The sequence below is a fragment of the Corylus avellana genome, chromosome 3 (assembly GCF_965113065.1).
Source record: "Corylus avellana chromosome 3, dhCorAvel1.hap1.2, whole genome shotgun sequence".
Classification (NCBI taxonomy): domain Eukaryota; kingdom Viridiplantae; phylum Streptophyta; class Magnoliopsida; order Fagales; family Betulaceae; genus Corylus; species Corylus avellana.
Window position 1 is genome coordinate 18,651,677 of NC_142492.1, and position 13,420 is coordinate 18,665,096.

General features: G+C 37.1%; 2 pseudogenes; both read right to left on the bottom strand.

Moving 5' to 3' along the window:
- The window catches only part of LOC132174243 (ubiquitin fusion degradation protein 1 B-like), a 43,994-nt pseudogene extending 33,909 nt beyond the window's left edge, over positions 1 to 10,085 (bottom strand).
- A 401-nt stretch (positions 10,086 to 10,486) lies between these two features.
- On the bottom strand, positions 10,487 to 11,742 carry LOC148586876 (zinc finger BED domain-containing protein RICESLEEPER 2-like; annotated as a pseudogene).
- Positions 11,743 to 13,420: the final 1,678 nt, after the last annotated feature.

The following is a 13,420-nucleotide window of genomic DNA, read 5'->3' on the forward strand; positions in this document are numbered from 1 at the left end:
GCGATCAAGCCTCTTCTGTTGTGTGCTCATGGCCTGCTTCATGCTTTGTCTTCTGGTACTGCGCTCGATCACAAGGAACTTGTGATCGATCGCAGTGTCAGGGGCTCCCATTTTTCCCATTTTCTCTCTTTGAGCCCAAATCTTCCATATTTACTTCATTTTCTTCCAAAAGCCTACAAAAGTATGGAAAACACAAAAAGGAATTAAAATGACCTAATTAACTAAAACCAAAGGATTAAAACATGCAAGTTAAGGGCTGAAAATGTAAATATTTGAGTACTTAACACATCCCCAAACTTACATATTGCTAGTTCCTTAGCAATACAAAGCTAAAAATTAAATGGAAAACTAAAAACAAAAAGATAAATCCATCTTTCGTGGGATGTACGATTGCATTTAGCATATGCAACAAGCCTTTTAAACCTCTAGGAATTCCCTAGAGGACGAGTGAAGTCTCGTGAGAGTTTTCCAGAAATGTTACCCACAAACATCATGCACAGTTCATGTTATCCCAAAAATTAAAGCATCACTTCAAGATCATGATTTTCATTCATTAGAAAGATTAAAAAGATGAACTCTATCTTCACAATGAATTGGATTCTCAAAGTGCAATTACTTACAAAGGACATGCTAAAACATCACAAGTTTGAAAACAGTGTAAAGTGAATTTGCACAAAATTATGAGGCTTCCAAATCTTTCTAATATGCAATGTCTCCATATCTCAAAATTCATTCAAATCCCTATTAGAATGACAACCATGGCATATTTTTTTCTTTCTCTTTTTTTTTTTTTTGGTCAGGTTGTGCAATGTTCGGTTCCCTTAAGCTTTCTAATTGACCCTTGTAATGAGTGTTAAGTCAATGACTCCCAAACTAGATGGTTTTAGGGCATTAGGTGTAGAGACACCCCTAAGGACCTACTAACTCGAGTCAATAAGGCTACAAAACCAACTAACCATGACATTGATCAAATCAACATTTTTCACCTTTTGACGTGAACACTCAATGATTTGAGGCAAGAGGTCCAGTTACTCAGTGAAAAGCCATCAATAATCTTTTATTTCACATCTTTCTTTTTTCTTTTCTTTTTTCTTTTTTTTCATCACTATATATGCCATGGTGTCATCTAATAAGTCATCCAATTTCATCCATGATGCAAAAACACGCATATCAGACCTCGTGTCATACCTCACAGATTATGTGCTAATGTGCTTGTGTGATCAGATTAAACATGTGATTTTTCAACTGTCCTCAACAAGTAATCAAACCAACAGATTCACTCATCAGATCATGTGTTCAAAATTTTAAGCTCACTGATGAAATCAGACCAAAATTATTTTAGATCAACTTAAAATTTTGGGGCAAACATGAACATGCATAATTTTTTTTTTTTTTTTTTTTGAATAAACAAACAAACACACCAAACAACAACTAATTATGAACTTTGGACAAAGTGTCTAAACAATCATGTTTGCCCATACCCCCAAACTTAAATGACACATTGTCCCCAATATGTCTAAGTAAAGGAAAGAATGTACCTAGGAGATGGTCGACATGATCTTGGGAAGCATGGCTCATAGCACACTCCCAAACTTGAAGTGAAGCACACTTGTCCTTGCCTAATAAGAAAACACACAAACAAGTAAAAATGAACAAAACTAAAGATAAATAAAAAGATTAACTGAAAACACATTTAAACAAAACAAAATAAAAGGATAAACTATGGGGTGCCTCCCATGAGCGCTAAGTTTAACGTCTTTAGCCAGACTGTGGTCCCTGCTCATTGATGTCCAAAAGTAGACGCTCCAGATGGTGGTGGTGCATAGGGGGCAGATTGGAGTGTCAGATCTTCATTTCTTGGTACCAATTTCACTTCGAGATATGGCTTTACTCTGTGTCCATTAACCTTGAATATGCGATTGCTTTCTGGATTGTGAACCTCCAATGCTCCATGAGGGAAAATTTGAGTAATAATACAGGGTCCAAACCATCTTGACTTGAGCTTACCAGGGAAAAGTTTCAATCTTGAATTATGGATCAACACCTTTTGTCCTACATGAAACTCCTTCTTGAGTAGTTGTTTGTCATGATATGCTTTGGTCCTTTCCTTGTAGAGCTTGGCGTTCTCATATGCATCCCACCGCAATTCCTCTAGTTCATTGAATTGTAGCTTCCTCATGTTGCTAGCTCGTTTCATATCAAAGTTAAACTGCTTGATGGCCCAATATGCTCTGTGTTCCAACTCCACTGGTAGATGACATGCTTTCCCAAAGACTAACCGATATGGAGACATACCGATAGGTGTCTTACAAGCAGTCCTATAGGCCCATAGTGCATCATTCAAGCGTAGTAACCAATCCTTCCTATTGGGGTTCACTGTCCTTTCAAGGATACCTTTGATTTCTCTGTTGCTGATCTCCACTTGGCCACTGGTTTGGGGATGGTATGGAGTTCCAACCTTATGAGTAATGCCATACTTCTTTATCAAAGAAGCAAATGCATAATTGTTGAAGTGGCTGCCTCCGTCACTAATTATTGCTCGTGGTGTCCCAAATCTAGTGAAGATGTTGTCCTGCAAAAACTTCACCACCACTTTGTGATCATTAGCCTTTAAGGGGACAACCTCGACCCATTTAAACACATAATCCACACCCACAAGGATATACAAATAACCATATGAATTAGGAAATGGACCCATGAAATCAATACCCCATACATCGAAGAGCTCCACCTCCTGAATATTTTGCAATGGCATCTGATTTCTGGATGAGATGTTACCTGTCCTCTGGCATCTATCACAGGAGCAGCAAAACAAAAAGGCATCCTTAAATACATTAGGCCAATAGAAACCAGATTGTAATACCTTAAGTGCTGTTCTCTTGGCCCCAAAGTGTCCTCTGCAAGCAAACTGATGACAATGCTGCAGAATGCTCCAATGCTTTTCTTCTAAGACACACCTTCTAATGATTTGATCAGGGCAGAATTTGAACAGATATAGGTCATCCCAATGGTATTGTCTAGATATAGACATCAACCTCTTCCTTTCTTGACTAGACATTCCTGGGGGAAAAACCTTGGCAGTTATATAATTCACAACATCTGTATACCATGGAAGTTGGACCTCAACTATAAATAACTACTCATCTGGAAACTTTTCATTCAATGGGAGCTCATCTCCTTCTTCCTCATTAAGTAGTCTGGATAGGTGATCTACAACCACATTCTCACTGCTCTTCTTATCTCTGATCTTAAGGTCAAACTCTTGCAGTAATAATACCCATCTGATCAATCTTGGCTTTGCATCCTTCTTAGCAAACAAATATCTCAAAGCATGCGATCAGTGAATACAATGACCTTAAAGCCAATTAGGTATGATCTAAACTTCTCCAAAGCAAATATGATAGCCAATAATTCTTTCTCAGTGGTAGAATAATTTAGCTGAGCATCATTCAATGTCCTAGAAGCATAATATATGGCATGAGGTACCTTATTGATTCTTTGACCCAAGATAGCTCCCAAGGAAAAGTCACTGGCATCGCACATGAACTCAAATGGTAGACTCCAATCAGGTGCCCTCATTATTGGTGCAGATGTGAGCAGCTTTTTCAGTGTGTTGAAGGCAGTCATGCATTCTTTAGTCCATTCAAACTTGGCCTCCTTCCCTAGCAATGCACAGAGGGGTCTAGAGATCTTGGAGAAATCCTTGATGAACCTTCTATAGAACCCGGCATGTCCAAGAAAACTCCTCACCCCCTTCACTGTCAGAGGCGGAGGAAGTTTGGAGATGATGTCAATCTTAGCCTTATCTACCTCAATGCCCTTGCTCGAAATAGAGTGACCCAATACAATGCCTTGTTGAACCATGAAGTGACATTTTTTCCAATTGAGCACTAGGTTACATTCTTCACACCTCTTGAGAACACTCTTCAGATGGTTGAGGCATTCATCAAAACTAGACCCAAAGACACTAAAGTCATCCATAAATACCTCAATGGATTTCTCCACCATATCTGAAAAATGCTCATCATGCATCTTTGGAATGTGGCTGGGCCATTGCATAATCCAAATGGCATTTTTCTGTAAGCGAATGTGCCAAAAGGACATGTGAAGGTGGTCTTCTCCTGCTCCTCTGGTGCTATTGCAACCTGATTATAGCCACTGTACCCGTCCAAGAAGTAGTAGTAGCTATGGCCAGCTAACCTTTCTAGCATTTGATCAATGAAGGGTAAGGGGAAATGGTCTTTTCTTGTCACCTTGTTCAGCTTTCTATAATAAATGCATACCCTCCAACCAGTGGTTACTCTTGTAGGTATCAGCTCATCATCTTCATTCTTCACCACTGTGATCCCACTCTTCTTTGGAACTACTTGGACTGGACTCACCCATTTACTGTCTGAGATGGGGTAGATAATGCCTACATCTAATAATTTCAACACCTCTGCCTTGACTACCTCTTTCATGTGCGGGTTGAGTCTTCTCTGTGCATCCCTGGTTGGCTTTGCTTCCTCTTCAAGGAAGATTTGATGCATGCATTTGGCAGGACTTATTCCCTTGATGTCAGTAATGGTCCACCCCAAAGCAGTTTTATGTTCTCTAAGAACTCTCAACAGCTTTTCTTCTTCTCCACAACTTATGTTTGCAGCAATTATGATTGGTAATGTCTTGTTGTCTCCTAAGTAGACATATGTCAGGTGGTCTGGCAATTGCTTCAATTCCAATTTTGGTGCCTGGACAATAGAAGGAACAAGAGAAATATTAGTTGGCTCAAGAATCTCGAAGGGAGGAGTGTACTTACTCAAATATTTTGGAGAGGCCTCATGGAGGTGCACGGTTTCAATGATGTCTTCAGTAACATCTTCAGGTTCTGGCTCAATGTCCTGCCTTGTGAAACTATGGATGAGGGTGGCCTCCAATGGATCTTTATGTTGGTCCTGCAAAACTGTCTCACTAACACCTTGGATCATACAAACATCAAAACATTCTAAATCTTCTTGAGGTAATTTCAATGCATCGAATATTTTAAACTCTGTTGTCTCACCATTTACCTTCATGCTTACAATACCCTTTTTTCACACCTATTGTAGTATCAACAGTTCTCATAAAGGGTCTTCCTAAGATAATAGGTAAAGGTGATGGCATAGGGGATTCTTCCACATCCAACACAATGAAATCAGCAGGTAAAATAAATGTACCTACCTTTACCAAAACATCTTCAAGTATACCTCTACTCCTAGAGCCAGTAGTGCCTTTTCAAAAGAATGGTCTCCTATCCTGCAAGGAATGGTAAAACTACCCGGATCGGTTAGCTTTGGTGGTATTTTTCTTGACAAGACTGCACTTACCTCTTCTGTTAAGGCCACTGTCTCATACTCTTGAAACTTCCTTTTGTTAGTGCAACAATCTTTTAAAAATTTAGCATATGAAGGAATGTTTAATTGCATCTAATAAAGGAATGTTGATTTCTACTTTCCTCAAGGTCTCAAAGATATCCATGAGTTGCTTTTCTTTCTTTGGTTTGACTAACCTTTGAGGGAAGGGTGGTGCATTCACCTTCTCCATTTTGTTTACCTTGGAAGTTGATGCTTCATCTGGAGATGCTTGAGATGACTCTTTAGTTCCAATGACCTTGCCATTTCTGAGAATTGTGACTGATTTCAATTGCTGGTGACCCCTTGGACTGGGTATTGTTGGGGTGGGATTTCGTCCTGCTTTCTTTCACTCAGCTCCTTTGCCATTTGTCCCATTTGTACTTTCAATCTTTGGACAGCTTGCTCGATCCTCTAAATGGACTGCTCATGCTTGGCATTGGTTTGTTGTTGTGCATTCACAAATTGCTGTTGTGAAGTCACCAGGGTGTGTATCATACTCTCCAGTTTGTTCAAATTTGACTCTTGAATTGGTTGGCTCGCTTCTTGGGAATTCCTCTGCTGCCTTTGATGGTTCTGATTATTACTCCATGAGAAATCAGGGTGGCAAAGCCACCCTGGCTTGTAAGTGTTGGAGTAAGAATTGTTTTGCCCCACATAGTGCGCTTGCTCCTGATCTGCAGAAGAATAAAAAGGGCATGTTTCAGTAGAATGACCTTTTTGAGAACGTATGGCACATACCTGGAATTTGGTGGCTGGCTGACTAGGAGAGATGTTCTGAGTAGTCATGGAGTTTACAAGCATAGTTAATGTCTTTTGCATGGCAGCCATCTGATCTTGCACTCCGCTATTTTCTTCATTTGTGCCCTTACTCCTTACACCTTGCCTCCTTCTAGATGGGAATTGTTGGGTGTGTTCACTCAACATCTCAAAGATCCCAATGGCCTCCTCACTGCTCTTTTCCATTAGCATACCTCCACAAGTTGTATCAACACTACCCTTGTTAAAATCATCTAAACCTTCATAAAAAATTTGTACCTGATCTTCTTGAGGGATGTTGTGATGTGGGCACTTTAGAAGCAATGAATTGAAGTGATCCCATGCCTCGAAGAACAGATCTCCATCTCGTTGTTGGAACATTTGAAGTTCCCTTTTAAGTTGTCTTGTCTTTTGAGCTGGGAAAAATTTCTTTAGAAACTTGGTGGTTAATTCTTCCTAGGTATGGATAGAATTTGCGGCAAGGAATTGTACCACAGTTTAGCATTATCTTTTAAAGAGAAAGGGAAAAGGACTAACCTAAGTCTCTCTGGAGTTAGGCCTTGGACATGGTGCAACTTGCATAAATCAAAGAATTCTTTAAGGTGCAAATTGGGATCCTCAGTAGCTATGCCTCTAAAATGAGTCAATGCATTAAGGATTTGAGGAGAAATATAATAGCTGTCTTCCACCTCCGGTTGATATGCTATGCATGAAGGTTGATGGAGGTTTGCTGGAACGAATGCCTGCTTCATCGGTCTCCGCACCCATGGTGGATTTGCCTCTAATGGTCTTGGCCCAATTGGATTCTCTTGCAAATCTTCCAGCTCAATTTCTTCCTCTTCTTCTTTGTTTCTAGGTAGTTGTCGAATTGTCCGCTCAATTTCAGGATCGAGTGGAATAACGGTTGAGTCTTGAGATTGACGACCTTGCATCAACTGAATTGCTTCTTCAATTAGGTCGCTTCAGTGGTGCTGGTCCGGAAGCTCCCTAGAACTGCGCTCGATTGCAGGTTGGTGCGTTCGATCACAATGCGCACGATCGCACTCGGCTGACGATTGATCGCAAGCACAGAATGCTAATCTACAACTTGAAACAGAAAACAGAAAAGCTAGGAAAAACGAAAAATCTTTTTGATTTTTGATAACAACTAAATTTAAAATTGAAAATTAAAATAAAACAACTAATGGAAAATAATTCTAAACAAAATTCGCCCCAATCCCCGGCAACGGCACCAAAAACTTGTTGTCCAAATATCTTCCTAAATTAATAGGTAAATAATTGTACGTTTTACCTGCAAGTGCATAAGGTCAACATAGTAGTGTATGGTGCAAGTACAAGATAATCCCCACGAGGATTGCTGAATTTTGCTTAAAAATAAATTCCTTAAGTAAAACAAAGATTGATTGCTAAATGATGATAATAAAAGGTAGGGCTTTGATATCCACCACTAATTATATTCAGCTAATATAACAATATACCAATGCTTTGATCATGTTATGCATATCTAATGTTTGTTAACCTAAGGACATGGCATATACTTCTTAAGCTATAGATTTCCCTAAGCAACGAGTTAGGCATGGCGTATACTCTAACTCTTTTCTTTTCTAAGGGATTTAGCATGGTGTATACTAAGTTGTTCCTTAGGAAAGCATATACTCTATGAAAATCGACAAACACATGAGGCCTAGGGCATGGGTGTATACTCCCGGTTCCCCATGTTGATTATCCCAAGAACCGCAGTGTGGATTCTTTTGTTACTTCTATTAAACCCAGGACTCGGCCATCCAAATTGATTTAACTAACTAGTTCATACCACATGCATATGTTGATCAGGCACACACATATGAGGAATTCATGCAAGCAAGTATTAATCAAGTTAAATAGCACAACAAGATCATTACAAAGGCACCAATATTGAAATATTAACTAAACATAACTAGGGCTTCAATCTAGCTCTACTAAATAAATTAGCTACACATAAAGTTGATGTTAAACATCTTCATCAAATAAAAGAAAAGAAAAGAAAAGAAAGGAAAAGAATAAACCCGAAACTTGAACTAAAAGAGCTCCAATTCTTCTCCTTTTAAAAGTCTCCTACTCTAGAGACTTAAGGGTCTATTTATAGGCTTTAGAAGTCCTTGACCAACTAGTGGACCTAGGAATTTTGTAGGGTTTCAAAACCTATTACAATTGGGAGTTGGAAAACCCTGATATGGAAAGAATGACAATCTGGCCGCAGCTTTGATGTGTCTCCTGCGCACGAGTGCGATCGAGCCTCTTCTGTTGTGCGCTCGAGCGCTCGTGGCCTGCTTTATGCTTTGTCTTCTGGTAGTGCGTTCGAACACAAGGAACCTGTGATCGATCGCAGTGTCAGGGGCTCCTATTTTTCCCATTTTCTCTCTTTGAGCCCAAATCTTCCAGATTTACTTCATTTTCTTCCAAAAGCCTACAAAGTATGGAAAACACAAAAGGAATTAAAATGACCTAATTAACTAAAACCAAAGAATTAAAACATGCAAGTTAAGGGTTGAAAATGTGAATATTTTAGTACTGAACAAGAACCACAGCATTTTAGAAGATCAAAGAGAAAAAGTATACCCAACATGGTAAATATATCAATCCCTGATCAGCAACAAATTCTAGGACTCCACAATGACTAACTCGTCTAGTAGAAGTATTTCTAAGTTCAAATAACATAGGGTACTCCATGTCTAAAGATGTTGGACCATAAAAAATACAAAATGTGTTAGCTGATGTTTTCAGGGATAAAAACCGACATCGGTAAAAGCAAAGCTGAAATGCATCAGTATTAGGAAACAGAAAGAAGAATAGGTTAAAAATAGATAAATTACTGACTTACCAAGGCGATCAAGAGCTAAGGGAGGCATAATAACTAGAAGAAAAAAGAAACCTCATAAGTAATACTTCAGCCTTAAGAAATATCAAGAATCAAGAGAAAATAAACATATAAACAGAGGATATTATCACACAATTGGTCAAGCAGTAAACGTACTTTTATCACCCTTTTCCAAATGTTCCTGCAAAGATTCAGAGAAATGACCAAAATGGAATCAGAAATCAAGAGCCTAACTAAAGAGTAAATACTAGACCAACTCATGTATACAATGTGAAAACTAATTGTGGGTATAAATCAGTATTTTTTCTCTTTGTCATGAGTTATTATAAATATCAATTTAGTCAGTACTGCAAATTAGTAAGCTTATAAATCTAACAACCAATTTCAAGATATTCTTATAATCAAAGTGTTGGGATAATTAGTTAGAGTCCAACAGAGATGATTCTAACATTTCCAATTTAACCAATAGAATTGTTCATGGTAAAGTAAATGAAATTCAGCAATGGTAACTCTCAAGTATATGACTTGACCCAACCATCATATCATTTTGGGTATATTTTGTGAGCCAATTTAATAGTTCAATCCAAGCCTTATAAGGTCAACCAGGATATAGGTTGCGGAGATAAATCCTTCACAAGGGAAAAAGGTAGCAGCATCATACCTAAGAAAAGAAAATAAAAAATTTAGAGTAATTACTAGCAAGTCATTTACCATAGAATAAGATCATTATCAGAAATAACACAGGAGACATCAAGAAATACATATTCCTATAAATGAAAGACAAGAAACACTAACCATGCAAGGCAACAACTAGCAAGGCAGGAACTTCAGCAACTTCAGCATTTTCTCAATAACCTGAATACACACTAAAAAAAATGTTTAATATATTTTTACTCCCTTGCATTAATTAGTCAATGTGAAGAAACTTCATTTGATTAAAATGTCAAGGAAGGTATGATTTAATTACAAAATTTAATTTGCCATATCATTAAAAAAATGAATTAACCTCAAGGCAGCAACTATATAGCAAGGCAGGAATTGAGCAAGGTAGCAACCTGAATAAAACTAATACTACAAATTTTCTAAAAAACCTGAATAGACATTTAAACTGAATAACACATGATTAATATTACATAACAATAACCATCAAAAGTGCAATAACAAATGAAATCCACAAAATATGCAGTTCAAGTTGTTCAAGAGACAACGGTCATATTAAAATATGCAGTTCAGCAATCAACACAGCAGTCCTATTACTTCAAACCAGTAATCTTCACTTCATATTTCCCCTAATTTTAGACAAATATAGAATTAAAAATAGTTAGTACTTTGTAAATGCAAAAGAAAGCAATAATCATTAATTAGGAAGTCATACATTACCTTAGACAACAAAAAAACCTTTGGACCTTTCGTCTTCACGTCTTCAAGATTTCAAGAAAATGATATTCTCTAACAAAAGTCCCCAAACAAAATATACTATTAAATTACAGAAGTTCTACAAGTTAAATCAAAATTAAAATGATAGTTCACTGGCTACGGTATCGTTGGTAGGTTGATCTCCAATTCAGGTTCCTCCTAAGGATAATAAAAAAACAACATTTAGAACTTTGTAAATGCAAATGGTCATAAAAATTACTCAATTGCAGCTAGTTGCTAAAAAAAAACACTTACTTTGCACTTCCTTTTCATCCCATATAGTGCTCTAACCCAATCACCCCCACATAGTAACATTTCAACAGTTTCTGCAAACAACGAAGCTCTTTGAGGATCAATAACCCTTCCACCAGCACTGAACATGGACTTAGAAGTCACAGTAGTAATTGGTGTTGACAATATATCCTTAGCCATTATAGACAAAATGTGATACTTAAGGGTATTTTCCTTCCACCAATCCAAGGCATTAAATTCCACACCCTTGTCAACAATCAATACATTTTCCTCCAAATATGCTTGCAAATTTGATTTGGCTGGCTGCTACAATGTGTCAATAGTTCTAATGAATGAGTCAAATATTTCCCTACCAGTTTGAATGTTCTTCCCAGGTGCATTGATTGAGCTGCTTGAAGAGCATTCACGTGTATTACTTTGCACATTATGTTAAATAACAGTTGCATTATATTCTTTAAGATACTCATTATATAACTCTTTTAAAACATCAAGGATAAGATCAATCTTCTTCTTCGCATCTCCCTCTTGATATATTAAAGGGAAACAAAATCGTATCAATGTCATTTTATTCCTTGGGTCCAACACAGCAGCAATTGACATCAATAAGTTGCACTCTCCCCAATATTTCAGAAACTTGACATTCATTTTACGAGGCATTGTTTTAATGTACTCATTTTCATGTCTACAGTTCGTAGCCAATACATATTTCATCCTCCACACCTCTGGTAAGAATAAATTAGAAGTAGGGTAATCACTACCCGAGACAATATTGGTTACATCATTGAAGACCGCCAATAATTGACACGCTTTTTCAACTTTCTCCCAATCCTTATCAGATGGCGACCAAAGAAAACCATTATCCATGTATGAATACATTGGAAAGACCCCTTTGAACTCAATTGCTGTTGAGAGCATCTTATATGTACTATTCCACCTAGTTGGGACATCCAAAATTAATTTCTTAGAGGCCAATTGCAATTGCTTTGCAATTTCACTAAACTTAATCAACCTACTCTCCGATGCCACCAAGTATTTAATTCTATCTCTAACACAGTCAACAATTAGAGAAATCTCATCAAGACCATCTTGAACTAGCAAATTGGTCATGTGGGCACAACAACGAACATGAAACAATTTTCCACCAATAAGCAAAGCTTTTCTTCTGTTAAAAACATCTTTCAATATTCTAAGGGATGTATCATTTGCCTTTGCATTATCAACTATGATGGCAGAAATTTTGTTCTCAATCCCCCATTCTTGAAAAAAATTTTGTAGTGCATCAGCAATGAGAAAACCGGTGTGTGGTGGTGGCACATTACAAAAGTTAAGCACACGCCTATTTAGACACCAATCAGGATCAATGAAATGACATGTGACAACCATATAAGACAATCTTTGGCGCGAAGTCCACATGTCAGTTGTAATGTTAACTTTATGAACACTTCTCAACAAATTGCTCAATTTCCTCTTCTCAACCTCAAAAGTGGCAAAACAATCATTCTTTGCTGCATCCCGACTTAGTTTTGCCCATTGTGGCTCTAAAGACTTTGCAAACTTATTAAATAATGCATGCTCTACAATATTAAATGGGTATTCATGATAGAGAATCATATGAGGACAAAGTTCTCTTGATTTTCTTTCATCATAGGTAAAGTTTCTTATGCTGCCCACACCATCACCATCCATAGTACCATCAATAGACAAAACCTTTTGCTTCTTCTTATCTTTAGCACCAAGGAAAGTGTTACATTTTTTTAAGTGCCTACCTAAAGTACTTGCACAGCTTGAACTCGACACACTAAATGCCCTCATACACCATTTGCATTGATGCTTTGCCTTACCTTTTATTTTCACCTCAATATAATGCTCCCAAACATGAGAGGTCTTCTTCCTTTGCTTCCTCTGATAAGCAATCTTTTCTAGATCTTCTTGGTTTGGAACCTCATTAGAAACAATATCTTGGGCCACTTCATTTTCTGGGGAACTATCAGTACCAACATTGCTGATACCAATAGAATCCTCATTTTCATACTCCTCAACATCCACCATCGGATGAAGTTGGTTCGAATCACCCTCCATGCCTTTTAAAATATTACAATAGCCTTAGTATGCAAAAACTAATACATCTTATACTAAAAGAGCATGATGCATGATCATTAATTTATAGTGACAATGGCATACAAATTAAAGAGCATAAACCATAAGGCAGAAAATATAATTTATACATAGCATATTAGCATAGCATAATACTGACTACTGTATATTGAGCAAGAGTATAATCATCATAATTAAAAATACATAGCATAATCATAATTCATAAATCATATTCAGAAATTTACATTACACTTAGAAAACCATAAAGTAAGGGAAGGTATCTTGGGTTTTATAATCACTAATCAGAGCAACAACTAAATAGCAAAAAAGCCACTAAATTATTGTAATTTGCAAGCAAATGAATAAGCAATGATTAATCAAAAGTTACAAAATTTGCAAGCAAATGAGTAATGATTAAGCAAATGACCAAGAGCATAAACTATAAACCACAGAAGTTACTAAACCAATTTGAAAGCATAAACAAGATAGGGTTCCATTTCCACAGGTCACAATCATTAATCAGAGCAAAAAATTATAAATCATTCAGCAAAAAAAAAAAAAATGAAACACAATATGAACTAGAAAGCATAAATCAAATAGGGTTTTGTAATCATTAACCAAATAGGGTATATATGTTCTGTTCCAATTCTCCATCATTAATCATTCTATATTCAAG